This window comes from Dreissena polymorpha, unplaced genomic scaffold (genome assembly GCF_020536995.1).
Source record: "Dreissena polymorpha isolate Duluth1 unplaced genomic scaffold, UMN_Dpol_1.0 chrUn072, whole genome shotgun sequence".
NCBI classification, from domain to species: domain Eukaryota; kingdom Metazoa; phylum Mollusca; class Bivalvia; order Myida; family Dreissenidae; genus Dreissena; species Dreissena polymorpha.
This window is the reverse complement of record NW_026273386.1, coordinates 60,208-75,682: the sequence shown is the minus strand read 5'-3', so window position 1 is coordinate 75,682 and position 15,475 is coordinate 60,208.

Here is a 15,475-nt window from a genome sequence, read left to right as displayed (position 1 = left end):
TAGCCCGATTTTTTGGTTTACAAAGGGGGGATTTAGATTTGTCCATATCTTTACATAGTGGTTACAGATGTTCGTTTTTATTTTTATCAAGCGTACCTATCCGTCATTGATTCTGGTAGCGTGCCCTTAGGGTTAAGATGCGTTTATGTTGTACGGTCGCGGTTGTTAACGAGACAGGCGACCGATACATTATTTGGTTGACAGTTATATTCGGTACCGTAATCCCTTCCGTCGTTTTAGTAAGAGAGTGTTGTTGATGTTTTACTGGGTAGCTTGTCAGCCCTTACCCGTCCGTGGCGTCGTCACAGGGCACAGACCAGGGGGCCCCACTGACACACAGGTGTGACCCGTTGGCTATGCCCTGCGACGAATAACTATAGGTCGGTTGTCATATCCGCGTTATGCTCAGGCCGTGATAGTACCGTAGGTTCACTCTGTGCTGGCCCGGGCGAGCAGCCCCAGTGACATACGGAAGTGACCGTCGTCCGTGCCCGCACAGAGGGTTCCCTTATGGCTATAGTCCACGGGCGGGGTCCGGCAGACAGTGTAGATGTTATGTAGTTACCTACATGTGTGTTTAGTCCGGCATCAGAACGCGCTTTATTCGCACTTTTGTAAGTTACGCGATTTGTTTATACGCATATTTATGTTATTACGGCCTAAGGAAGGTAGTTTATGCAAAAAGACTCTGGATAGTTAGTATGCCCTGCTGTATCGCTTTATTTTATAGATTAAGTGCAGGTATGTATCTAGTTTTACCCTTAATTTTGATTTTAATGCGATTTTCCTTATATCTTGCTTATGCAAAGGAGATAATAGAAATACTCAAAGTTCGTAAAAATAGTCCTTTCCGTGCATATTTATGTTTGTTTTGCAATATATATGGGAATTAAACCTTTAGTTACTATTAGTATGGGGATGGAGAGATATTGTTACGGATATATGATGTCTGTATAATATCTTGGGATACACATACATATATATATGCTATTATAACACCTACTCCCCTGCGGCGTCTCCCGCACCAACGCGGCGTCCCACTCGGGGTCTACGGTTTAATAATCAGGTTGTTAGAGAAACAATTTATCTAGTGTATTTATATTGTAATATTTATAATATTTAGATTGCTAAGGAAACAATGTATCTTGTGTATTTAACTTGTAATACTTATATTCTATTTTATTAAGGCATACGCAGTGGAAGCTCGCTTATCGGAGTATTTTAACTGTTTGTCTAATATGCGATGTAATTATTGAATTTATATTTTATTGAGATATCCCGTATCCCGCAAAAATTTAAAAACATGTTGTCTTATAACTGATCCGATCTTGTTCGGGGGCATTAACAGTAGGCTGCGATCAATTATAACAGAAATATTGTTATATGCTGCTATTATACCTGCACTTAGTTCTAGTCTTTGGGCCGCGTGTTGAGGGCATATGAAGAACAAATGTTCGAAGGTGTCTGGGACACTGCATATGGGGCACAGAACAGTTTCGTAGCTATCACCGTGTAACCTAGTCACCCCTAAGCGCATACGCGTATATGCCATATCTTCTTGCTTAATGGGGCTATAGATATGGATCTTATGGCTGGGGTTAGTGATAAGTGGTAAATCATGCTCAGTGCAGTATTTTGACCATTTGTAGTCCTGTTCATTGAACGCTTTTTGGTTTATAATGGCTATAATTTCGCGTGCGCTGGGTTTTAGCTCAGAGAGTAGGCCGTCTTGGGATCCTAACTTGGCAAGTTTATCTGCGTATTCATTGCCCGGGATGCCTACATGACTAGGTATCCAAATAAGTTTAAGAGATATGTTTTTATTAGTCAGTTTTGTGATACCTTTTAGAGCTGCTTATATCAAATCTGGTCGCGTTTTCGAGGATCCTGCGTGTAGTGCTTGCAATGCGCTAAGAGAGTCGGTTAGAATCGCGTAGTTAGTCTGTTCGTGCGTGTTAAGCGTGTTAAGCCACCTTACTGCGTCATTAATTATTGCTAGCTCGCAGGCAAATATGGAAAGTTCTTTTTTAAGTTTTAATCTGTTGTGGTGGATAATGACATTTTGAGGGTTGTATACTACGTACGCAGCGCCGGCTAATTTTAAATCCTCGTTTTTACTACCGTCTGTGAAAATCTGTGTGTATCCGCCGTATGTATTATTTATGTAATTTAAGGCTATGGTTGCGCTATTGGAGTCGATTTCGGATTTTTTAATCAGTGTTGATAGATGAAAGTCGATGTCGGGTTTTACTATTTCACTAAGGCTGTAGTAGGTAGGTGGTTGGAGTTCAATTTCGTTAATTTTATAGTATAAATTAAGCGCTCGGACATTTTGCGCGTACGGGACTCCAATGCGACTTTTTGGTTTACGGTAGGCCGGGTCTTCGGTGACCTTTGAGTTGATCGGTAGGTTGTTTTCCATAGGATTAGTGCGCGCGTAATACTTCATTTGATTTATTTGCCTTTGATGGTCCAGGTCAAGCATTCCACACTCGAGATGGATAAGAACGGTGCTTGTGGTTTTACGTGTGCCCGTGATTATTTTGAGTGCCGTGTTTTGGATAACTTGTAGTTTTTTTAGTAGTGTATCGCTGGCTGAGTTATATGCTATGCTTCCGTAATTTATCTTTGCCCAGATAGTGGCTTTGTAAATACTCATCAGTGCTTTCTTGTCTGTGCCCCAGTTATTTTTTTGAATGCATTTGAGAAAATTAAGATCTTTCTGGCAGCGCACTGTTAATTTGAGGATGTGTTCTTCCCACGTTAGGTATTTATCAAATGTCATTCCTAGGAAAGTAATTTTGTCGAGGTACGGAAGCGGAGCGCCACATAGTCTTAATTGCGGAAGTTCTGAGATTTTTTTAGAAGTTGCTTTGGATGCGCGGTTAGAAAAAACAATTGCTTGAGTTTTTGAGGGATTAATTTGAAAGCCGTATGATGCACTCCAAGTTTCTATAGCAGTCAGTGCGTTTTGAATTTTATCAATTGCTAGTTTAGGCGACCATGAGGTAGTCCATATGGCACTGTCATCTACAAAGAGGGAAAGATCAATTAGGTCTGTTTTATTTTGTGCATTATGTTTATGAATCGTGCGTTCTAGCGAATTCATTGTAACGGAAAATAATATGGGGGAGAGGACACTTCCCTGGGGACAGCCGTTTGTTGTGTCGACCGTTTCGGAGGTCGCGTCATGTAGTCTTACCTTTATTTTCCGCGTTGTGAGGAAGGCTGCGAGCCATTTGAGCATGGTGCCCTCTATACCTAATGTATGTAACATATAGATCGCATGTTCATTCCATAATTTATCGAACGCGGCAGTGAGATCTAAGAAAACAGCTGCTACCGATTGGCCTAGATTTTGAGCTCTTCTGATGTCGGCTTCGAGGCGCACTATATGATCTTCGCACGAGTGGTGGGCTCTACACCCTGATTGATTTTTCGAAATTAGGTTGTGTTTTTCAAGATAAGCGCATAATCGAGGTTTAATCATTTTTTGCATTAGTTTTGTAAACGTTGATGTTAACGAGATCGGCCGGTATGAGGCTGGAGATTCTTTGGGTTTGTTAGGTTTGAGGATCGGTATAATTGTTGCCTCATGCCATTCATCCGGGAGGGTGCCTTCGGCCCATGATTTATTGTATAAGGCAAGGAGCTCTTGTTTTGCAGAGATAGGGAGTTGCTTCAGTATTTTGTAATGTATATTATCATCACCTGGCGCGCCGTTTTTACAAGTCAGTAAGGCTGTTTCTAGTTCGAATAAGCTAAAAGGCGAGTTGTATTTGTGAGTTTTGGTCTGTGTACGAGATTCGAGCCATTCTGGAAATTCGTTTTTAGTTTTAAGTTTTCGCGCTATGAAGGCTCGCGAGTAGCCTTTGTCACTGCTTACCGTTTGGTAGTGGCGTACTAAGGCCGTAGCTTTATCTGCGTTTGTTACAAGTATTTCATTATTGATGCGGAATATCGGAGTTATAGGAGGCGGTCTGCCTTGCATACGGTGTACTTGAGACCAAAGTTCTTTGCTAGTGGTTTTATACGAGAGATTGTTACAGAACTCGTTCCAGCTATCTAGTTTTGCTTTTTTAATTACTTGTTTTACCTTAGCGCGGGCTTCTTTAAGTTTTTCATATTTGGGGCCCGTTCTGATTCTGATGCATTTTTTCCTGCATTTTTCTCGGTATTTAATAGCGGTTTCACATTCCTCGTTCCACCAAGGTACTGAGCGTTTAATTTTTTTAGGTTTTTTGTTGGCTATAGGAATAGAATTGTCTAGCGCTGTCGTGAGTTTATTTAGATAGGAATGGAAGTGAGTGTTAGAGTCAGTATTATCTTTGTTGGGTAGAAATTCGTTATTGCATTGAACTTTAAAGTTATTCCATTGATCAGGTGTAGCCTTATGGATTTTCCACTTATGTTGTATTGACGGAAGGGTGTGTTCAATTTTCAGTTTTAAATTCACCACGATAGGGAGATGGTCGCTACCAAATGAATTGTCGAGTACATTAAAGTCGCTTATCGCTTGTAATTTAGCTGATATAAGGGCGAGATCGATCGCGCTGTCGGAATGGCCGGCGCGGTCGGCTAGTCTCGTGACCTGCCCGTCGTTTAAGAAATTGAGGCTTGTGTTATTTAGTAATTTTAATAGATTTTCCGCATGATCATCACATCGCGGATCGCCCTCGGGGTTCCAGCAGGGGTGTTTGAGGTTAAAATCGCCAATGATAATATTGTTTTGTCTATGGTCTAGTGAGTGAAAAATTTTTGAGTAGTTTTTTAGAGTATTTTCTACAGTTTGAGCGTAGACACATTGGATACGAAAGGACAGGTTTTTATCGAGGTAGAGTGTGATAGCACACGATTCAATCGGGCAGTCCTGGTTAATCTTAATTTCAGTAAATGGGATTCCCAATTTTACATATATAGCTACCCCCGTGGCCGTTGCCTTTTTCCCTTCTATTGATCTCACGGGTTCTTGGTATCCTTTTAATTGAACTTGTTTATTTTTGCTTCTAAAGTTTGTTTCTTGGATGCATACAACATGTATCTCATTATTATTTACATAGTTTTGGAGCTCATACAATTTGTTATTGGTTTCATGACAGCCAACCCCTCGGGCGTTCCACGACATTACGGTTAGATTTGACGTAATATTAGGTGCTGTCGTAGCCATTGAGGGGCTTGTATTGGGAGATTGCACAAGCTTAAGTTATTCTATTAATATAGACCGTACGCGTGACGGAAGTATATCGGGAATGGCGGCGCGAGCGCTTGCCTTTTGTGCTGGCTATGTCGCATGATGATAGGATTCGGGCGGTATCGGTTCAAATTAAGTTTTTTCCTATGGATGTGTAGAGGCGAGCTCTCATTGTTTTTAGGTTGCCAGTTGTGACGTTGGAATTGTGTGCGTAGTGGTGTTTGTTGTTGTTGTTTGGGGGTGACCGGGTTGTTAGCGTTAATGGTTGGTTTGTGGGTTTTTGCTTGCTGTGATTGTTGTTGTTGTGTGGGAGGAGGATTCATAACCTGTTTTGGTTTTGTGGGTTGAACGGGCGTTGGTGATGGTTGCACGGGCGGTGTTGGTTTGATGATGAGTTGCTCAGCCTCTTTTTCAGGGAATTTATTTTTGAGAATAGTTAGTATTTCAGCTTCAGATTTACCTACAAGTTGTTTAGCAATTTGTTCTAGATTAGGGCGCTGATTTGTTGTAGACATGTTATTAAGGTAGTTGTTAGTAAGTTGCAGGTTTTTGTTGTTAATAGTGGTTTGGTACTTGAGGTACACTGGCCACCCCTTATACGCCGCGCTGTGGCCTCCACCACAGTTTGCGCACTTCCTAGTGTTCCTTGATGTGCACGACGCGTGCGAGTGGTTACCCGCGCAGTGTGGGCATTTCGCATTGTTTTTGCAAACGTGCGATGCATGGCCGAACATCTGACACTTAAAGCACCGTAGGCTGGCGAATAGTGCGGGCTTAACGTTGTGGCCTAGGATGTTGGTTGGCGCGTTTTCGGATTTAAACGTAACTGTTATAAATTTGTTTCTTGCTCCACTATGGACGGCCTCTACGTTAGGTTTAGATTTTAGTTCATTCTTTAGTTTCTCGACGTTCGCATTTAGGGGGGCATGAATTATGCCTTTGCCTAGTTTTGGTTGTTCGGTCAGTTTAAAGTCGTAGTTACCAAAGGAGAATTGATGTGCTTTATTGATCGCGTCTTTTCTTATTTTAAATAGCAGTCCGGCTTTAACTTCCTTAAGCGGTTTGGTTTGTTCTGATCCAACGAACTTCACAAAAGCATCACCAATTGCCTTGGCCTTGTTGCGCGGGAAGATCGCTGCGACAGTGCCAAGGCAGAGGGTGAGCCATATTGCCTGTCCAGGGTCATAGTTGTTGGATTGCCTAGTGGACTGAGGCCTGGGAGATTTATTAGGTACATTCACCGGCTTGTCATTGAGGGTTTGATTGACCTTTGAGGGGGTAGAGTTTGTCTGATGCGTCGCGTCATTTGTTATCAGAGTGGCAATGAATTGGGGAGAGTTAGGGATAGAATCAGGGATGGTATCCGGGCTTGGATCCGAGTTACGCGTGGCGTGTTGATTGGGGGTCAGGGGTTCCTTAGGGGTCAACGTGACTGTGTAAGGTGTACCCGTCTCCGAATCTATTGAGAGGTCACCGGCGCGGAAAGAAGATTTTTGAATCTTTGGAGTCACCATTAACGTGGCGGTTACATTGGCATACGTTTTCATTGTTAACGTTTTTGTGACACGTTGCATTTTTCCCTTGTGGGTTGGTCTTATTAGTACACGAACTACGTTGTATTATCGGCTGTTTAAGTCTGTACTTCTAAAGTAGGTCACCTATATTGGAGCGCGCGGACGTGATGGAGATACCGGCAGGTGCGCGGTTGTATTAAACTGGTATGTTACTGGCGTGCTAATGAGGTAAACTAAGAAAAGTAATAACCCAAGTTAATTTCTGGTACAGTCAATGTACTACTACCTAAGACTAGTTTAACTGTTTAGCTGTTGTGAAAAAGGATTAGTTCAATGGGTTAAAGGTGGAAAAAGTGGTAAATAATGTTAGATTTGGCACTTGACAAGACTTACTACTTCCGCGACCCTTCTTTGTTCTCAAAATCCACCCACTTTATTACACTTAAGAGAGATTAAACCACTAATTAAATCACTGATATCTTATTTAATTATCCTCTATTAATCCCTGTAATTGCTTATGGTTCACTAGTCCACTGATTAAGTAATTTCTGACAGATTTGTTCCTAAAGACTCTGTTGAAAAGTAGAAAAAGAAAGAAAACTATGATCCTTTTGATTTGAATAATTCTTATCTTCCCTTAATTTCCTAACACTGATTCACTTTGGAGCTTATTGCTGTTAGAGCACTATCTCCGAAGTAGGACTTCAGAGGATAGACCCTGACTTAAGGTTGAGCTTGTTACGAGATATTCTAAGACTCTAAGTTGAAGAACACGGTTGTAAGATAAAAAATATTAAAGCTAATCCAATAATCCGACTAACGCAAGAAACACGTCCGTTCGCCACGAGATTAACGATCCGAATGAAAATGAAATACATCGGCAATGTGTGTTTCAGAGTTTATTTACAGGTCCTACTGGCCTCTTCACGAGGTTACGGTAGCCCGACCTGCCCCTGTGACCTCTCAGGGGAAAAAGATTAATTTTAGAGTCAAAGTAGGTCAAATTTACCCCGGTTTCCCGGGTATTCGCCAAATACTTTAATTTTTAAAAGAGTTCGTTGCACGTTGGCCAATGAGACCTTAATGTGCTAGCTACCTAGAGGTGGTGATGAGGAGCGGATCCCGCCGAGTGTCCCGCACATTACTAATGTACAAGACCCTCAACGCGATCCACATCCCAACACCACCCGGTACGTAGGACCCGGAACACACACACGTATCGCTCTCACACACCCACTCATTACGGGTGGCGCGTATGAGAGCGCCACGCCCGTGCGTTCCGGGTTCCTTGGTGGTGATCTGTGTATGGTTGTGTATAGTGTGTGGTATGTGATTGTTGTGCATTTGTCTGGAGCGGAAGAGGAGGTGTCTGTCGGTAATTTAAGGTCGTCGGTCAGTCGTGAAGGGTTGTATATTGTTGCAGTTCCCAGGTCGCAGAACCCGCCGCCCCCGCACAAGCGCATCCACGCCGAGCGAGCCCGAGCCCCCCCCCTCGCGCCCGCATACTGCCCCGGCCCGAGCACCCAACCGCTGAAGACCCCCGAGACAAGCACCCTCATCCACCCACTTGCTGCGCGCGACAACAAATCAGTCGAGAACCAACCATGGAGCCATCCAAAGCCCTATCCAGAGTCACCATCGTTCCTTCCCACCCGCCTGCCAAACATCCAGACCATGTATCAAGCTGGGATGTATTAATTTTGCTGTTATGTTGTATTTGCTTTTATGATTGGATAGGTAAAGTAAATAGATGATCTAAAAACTCCGTTAATATATCATATGATTTGTTTATGTTTGATGTTAATTTGTAAAACTCATGGTATTATAGATTATGTCCTGTGTTTCATAGCTTTCATTTACCCAAGTGTGGTTGTTGTGCTCTCCGCCCCATGAGAGGTGTTAGTGGGGGTTCGAGCAGGATACAGGAAACGCCCCGATTCCAGAGGCGCCCCTGGTTCTTTTAAGTGCCCGGTGTATAGCACCGATACACTGCACCCCCGTTTAACGTCCCTCGCGGAGGACATATTAGTACATAGTGTTAGTATTGGTGTTTATATACATGTGTAGTTCTGCTGTTTTGTACCATAGCTTGCGGTAACGTGGGCTCTCTCTGTTGTTATTTGGTATGTAGTTTGGATGTTATTGCGTAGGGTAGGCTAGTTTTTGAAAGATCATGTATACGATGATAGAAGAGGGGGACTATGTTTGTTTGATTGGGCCGAGATGACTAGTTCGTTGGGGGGCAGACAATCTTTTTGTAAATTCTTTCTTGTTGATGTGTTAAGTGTCTTGTGAGACTGTGGTGTTGTAAGGGCCAGACTAGTTTTGATAGGTCATTTATTTGATGAAAGAAGAGAGGGGCTGAGTTTGAGTAAATTTGGTATTAGGGAGAGCGCACACGTTAGTGTTTCTGGTTATAAAAGCAAAGACAGCATTCCTATGTGTTTGTGTAATATGCCAGGTTTAGAATTGTGGTCCGGACTAGGGCATGTCGAGCTAAGGGCTCGAGCCGGCTACATAGGAACATATAAAGGTTAGTGTACAAATGAACTGCAAACAGTAATTATTTTCAGTATTTTTCAAGAGGGACGGCATATAGCGTCTCTCGCTGAAGGCATATTAGTATATAGTGTTAGTAAGGTACATATAGAGATCTGCTGCCTTGTGTCATATGTTATAGTAGTTTGGGCACTCTCTGTTGCTTTTTTGGGTAATGGTTGTATGCTGATTTGAGGGTCAGACTAGATTTTTGACAGATCATGTATTAGATGATAGAAGAGAGGGACTGAGTGTGTGTAAATGGACCAAGATGACTATTTTGTTTTGTGGGCTTAGACAATTTCGAGATTTTCTTTCTTCTTTCTGAGGTGATTGCCTGTGGCACTGTGGTGTTGTGAGGGCCAGACTTTGTTTTTGATAGATCATTTATTTGATGATAGAAGAGATGGGCTGTGGTTATGGTAGTTTGGTATTAGGAGAGTGAGCGCTTTACTGGTTCGGGTTATGTATGATATCAGAGGCAGCAGTTCTATGTGCTATTGTGGCTATTTCAATGGTTAGTAAATACATGGATTGCAATGAGTTATTCTATCTATACACTGAGAAACAAATATACTAACTATCATCACTTTTCTTTTTTTGGTAATCTTGGGTGGGTCGTGTCGACAGAGCCGCAGTGCGAATGGGGGCGTCTCACCACCCCAGCCGACACGCTCCATCCAACATTTTTTTAAATATAATGCATATATAAAATGGTTGTGATATCTACATCTAAAGGGGTTGTACTGAAGGTTTCTCTATTGAGTTACCTGAGTGCGCACTTGATGCGGCTTCCGTCTCTGTGCGGGAGTGTAGTGTCTGCGTGCTTACCCCACTACAGTCGTCGTCGGCTGCTGCGTGCTGGGTGCAGCGGCAAAAATTTAAAATAACGAGGACCAGCACAGGGGGGGGGAGGGTCTCGCGGAACCCGGATACTGTTAGCCCGATTTTTTGGTTTACAAAGGGGTGATTTAGATTTGTCCATATCTTTACATAGTGGTTACAGATGTTCGTTTTTATTTTTATCAAGCGTACCTATCCGTCATTGATTCTGGTAGCGTGCCCTTAGGGTTAAGATGCGTTTATGTTGTACGGTCGCGGTTGTTAACGAGACAGGCGACCGATACATTATTTGGTTGACAGTTATATTCGGTACCGTAATCCCTTCCGTCGTTTTAGTAAGAGAGTGTTGTTGATGTTTTACTGTGTAGCTTGTCAGCCCTTGCCCGTCCGTGGCGTCGTCACAGGGCACAGACCAGGGGGCCCCACTGACACACAGGTGTGACCCGTTGGCTATGCCCTGCGACGAATAACTATAGGTCGGTTGTCATATCCGCGTTATGCTCAGGCCGTGATAATACCGTAGGTTTACTCTATGCGGGCCCGGGCGAGCAGCCCCAGGGACATACGGAAGTGACCGTCGTCCGTGCCCGCACAGAGGGTTCCTTTATGGCTATAGTCCACGGACGGAGTCAGGTAGAAAGGTAGATGATATGTAATATGTAGTTACCTAAATGCGTTTTTAATCCGGCACCAGAACGCGCTATATTCGCACTTTTTGTAAGTTACGCGATTTGTTTATACGCATATTTTTGCTATTTCGGATAAGCCTAAGGAAGATAGTTTATGCAAGAAGACTCTGGATAGTTAGTATGCCCTACTGTATCGATTTATTTTATAGATTAAGTGCAGGTATGCATCTAGTTTTACCCTTAATTTTGATTTTAATGCGATTTTCCTTATATCTTACTTTTGCAAGGGAGATAATAGAAATACTCAAAGTTCGTAAAAATAGTCCTTTCCGTTCATCTTTATGTTTGTTTTGCAATATATATGGGAATTAAACCTTAAGTTACTATTAGAATGGGGACGAAGAGATATTGTTACGGATATATGATGTCTGTATAATATCTTGGGATAAATCAATACATATATATACTATTATAGTACCCACTCCTCTGCGGCGTCTCCCGCACCAACGCGGCGTCCCACTCGGGTCTACTGTTTAATACTTAGTTTGTTAGAGAAACAATTTATCTAGTGTATTTATATTGTAATATTTATAATATTTAGATTGCTAAGGAAACAATGTACCTTGTGTATTTAACTTGTAATATTTATATTTTATTTTAATAAGGAATACGCATCGGAAGCTCGCTTTTGGGAGTATTTTAACTGTTTGTCTAAGGTGCGAAGTAATCATTGTATTTATATTTTATTGAGATATCCCGTATCCCGCAAAAATTTAAAAACATGTTGTCGTATAACTGATCCGATCTTGTTCGGGGGCATTAATAGTAGGCTGCGATCAATTATAACAGAAATATTGTTATATGCTGCTATTATACCTGCACTTAGTTCTAGTCTTTGGGCCGCGTGATGAGGGCATATGAAGAACAAATGTTCGAAGGTGTCTGGGACACTGCATTTGGGGCACAGAACAGTTTCGTAGCTATCACCGTGTAACCTAGTCACCCCTAAGCGCATACGTGTATATGCCCTATCTTCTTGCTTAATGGGGCTATAGATATGGATCTTATGGCTGGGGTTAGTGATAAGTGGTAAATCATGCTCAGTGCAGTATTTTGACCATTTGTAGTCCTGTTCATTGTACGCTTTTTGGTTTATAATGGCTATAATTTCGCGTGTGCTGGGTTTTAGCTCAGAGAGTAGGCCGTCTTGGGATCCTAACTTGGCAAGTTTATCTGCGTATTCATTGCCCGGGATGCCTACATGACTAGGTATCCAAATTAGTTTAAGAGATATGTTTTTATTGGTCAGTTTTGTGATACCTTTTAGAGCTGCGTATATCAAATCTGGTCGCGTTTTCGAGGATCCTGCGTGTAGTGCTTGCAATGCGCTAAGAGAGTCGGTTAGAATCGCGTAGTTAGTCTGTTCGTGCGTGTTAAGCGTGTTAAGCCACCTTACTGCGTCATTAATTATTGCTAGCTCGCAGGCAAATATGGAGAGTTCTTTTTTAAGTTTTAATCTGTTGTGGTGGATAATGACATTTTGAGGGTTGTATACTACGTACGCAGCGCCGGCTAATTTTAAATCCTCGTTTTTACTACCGTCTGTGAAAATCTGTGTGAACCCGCCGTATGTATTATTTATGTAATTTAAGGCTATGGTTGCGCTATTGGAGTCGATTTCGGATTTTTTAATCAGTGTTGATAGATGAAAGTCGATGTCGGGTTTTACTATTTCACTAAGGCTGTAGTAGGTAGGTGGTTGGAGTTCAATTTCGTTAATTTTATAGTATAAATTAAGCGCTCGGACATTTTGCGCGTACGGGACTCCAATGCGACTTTTAGGTTTACGGTAGGCCGGGTCTTCGGTGACCTTTGAGTTGATCGGTAGGTTGTTTTCCATAGGATTAGTGCGCGCGTAATACTTCATTTGATTTATTTGCCTTTGATGGTCCAGGTCAAGCATTCCACACTCGAGATGGATAAGAACGGTGCTTGTGGTTTTACGTGTGCCCGTGATTATTTTGAGTGCCGTGTTTTGGATAACTTGTAGTTTTTTTAGTAGTGTATCGCTGGCTGAGTTATATGCTATGCTTCCGTAATTTATCTTTGCCCAGATAGTGGCTTTGTAAATACTCATCAGTGCTTTCTTGTCTGTGCCCCAGTTATTTTTGTGAATGCATTTGAGAAAATTAAGATCTTTCTGGCAGCGCACTGTTAATTTGAGGATGTGTTCTTCCCATGTTAGGTATTTATCAAATGTCATTCCTAGGAAAGTAATTTTGTCGAGGTACGGAAGCGGAGCGCCACATAGTCTTAATTGCGGAAGTTCTGAGATTTTTTTAGAAGTTGCTTTGGATGCGCGGTTAGAAAAAACAATTGCTTGAGTTTTTGAGGGATTAATTTGAAAGCCGTATGATGCACTCCAAGTTTCTATAGCAGTCAGTGCGTTTTGAATTTTATCAATTGCTAGTTTAGGCGACCATGAGGTAGTCCATATGGCACTGTCATCTACAAAGAGGGAAAGATCAATTAGGTCTGTTTTATTTTGTGCATTATGTTTATGAATCGTGCGTTCTAGCGAATTCATTGTAACGGAAAATAATATGGGGGAGAGGACACTTCCCTGGGGGCAGCCGTTTGTTGTGTCGACCGTTTCGGAGGTCGCGTCATGTAGTCTTACTTTTATTTTCCGCGTTGTGAGGAAGGCTGCGAGCCATTTGAGCATGGTGCCCTCTATACCTAATGTATGTAACATATAGATCGCATGTTCATTCCATAATTTATCGAACGCGGCAGTGAGATCTAAGAAAACAGCTGCTACCGATTGGCCTAGATTTTGAGCTCTTCTGATGTCGGCTTCGAGGCGCACTATATGATCTTCGCACGAGTGGTGGGCTCTACACCCTGATTGATTTTTCGAAATTAGGTTGTGTTTTTCAAGATAAGCGCATAATCGAGGTTTAATCATTTTTTGCATTAGTTTTGTAAACGTTGATGTTAACGAGATCGGCCGGTATGAGGCTGGAGATTCTTTGGGTTTGTTAGGTTTGAGGATCGGTATAATTGTTGCCTCATGCCATTCATCCGGGAGGGTGCCTTCGGCCCATGATTTATTGTATAAGGCAAGGAGCTCTTGTTTTGCAGAGAGAGGGAGTTGCTTCAGTATTTTGTAATGTATATTATCATCACCTGGCGCGCCGTTTTTACAAGTCAGTAAGGCTGTTTCTAGTTCGAATAAGCTAAAAGGAGAATTGTATTTGTGAGTTTTGGTCTGTGTATGAGATTCGAGCCATTCTGGAAATTCGTTTTTAGTTTTAAGTTTTCGCGCTATGAAGGCTCGCGAGTAGCCTTTGTCACTGCTTACCGTTTGGTAGTGGCGTACTAAGGCCGTAGCTTTATCTGCGTTTGTTACAAGTATTTCATTATTGATGCGGAATATCGGAGTTATAGGAGGCGGTCTGCCTTGCATACGGTGTACTTGAGACCAAAGTTCTTTGCTAGTGGTTTTATACGAGAGATTGTTACAGAACTCGTTCCAGCTATCTAGTTTTGCTTTTTTAATTACTTGTTTTACCTTAGCGCGGGCTTCTTTAAGTTTTTCATATTTGGGGCCCGTTCTGATTCTGATGCATTTTTTCCTGCATTTTTCTCGGTATTTAATAGCGGTTTCACATTCCTCGTTCCACCAAGGTACTGAGCGTTTAATTTTTTTAGGTTTTTTGTTGGCTATAGGAATAGAATTGTCTAGCGCTGTCGTGAGTTTATTTAGATAGGAATGGAAGTGAGTGTTAGAGTCAGTATTATCTTTGTTGGGCAGAAATTCGTTATTGCATTGAACTTTAAAGTTATTCCATTGATCAGGTGTAGCCTTATGGATTTTCCACTTATGTTGTATTGACGGAAGGGTGTGTTCAATTTTCAGTTTTAAATTCACCACGATAGGGAGATGGTCGCTACCAAATGAATTGTCGAGTACATTAAAGTCGCTTATCGCTTGTAATTTAGCTGATATAAGGGCGAGATCGATCGCGCTGTCGGAATGGCCGGCGCGGTCGGCTAGTCTCGTGACCTGCCCGTCGTTTAAGAAATTGAGGCTTGTGTTATTTAGTAATTTTAATAGATTTTCCGCATGATCATCACATCGCGGATCGCCCTCGGGGTTCCAGCAGGGGTGTTTGAGGTTAAAATCGCCAATGATAATATTGTTTTGTCTATGGTCTAGTGAGTGAAAAATTTTTGAGTAGTTTTTTAGAGTATTTTCTACAGTTTGAGCGTAGACACATTGGATACGAAAGGACAGGTTTTTATCGAGGTAGAGTGTGATAGCACACGACTCAATCGGGCAATCCTGGTTAATCTTAATTTCAGTAAATGGGATTCCCAATTTTACATATATAGCTACCCCCGTGGCCGTTGCCTTTTTCCCTTCTAGTGATCTCACGGGTTCTTGGTATCCTTTTAATTGAACTTGTCTATTTTTGCTTCTAAAATTTGTTTCTTGGATGCATACAACATGTATCTCATTGTTATTTACATAGTTTTGTAGCTCATACAATTTGTTATTGGTTTCATGACAGCCAACCCCTCGGGCGTTCCACGACATTACGGTTAGATTTGACGTAATATTAGGTGCTGTCGTAGCCATTGAGGGGCTTGTATTGGGAGATTGCACAAGCTTAAGTTATTCTATTAATATAGACCGTACGCGTGACGGAAGTATATCGGGAACGGCGGCGCGAGCGTTTGCCTTTTGTGCTGGC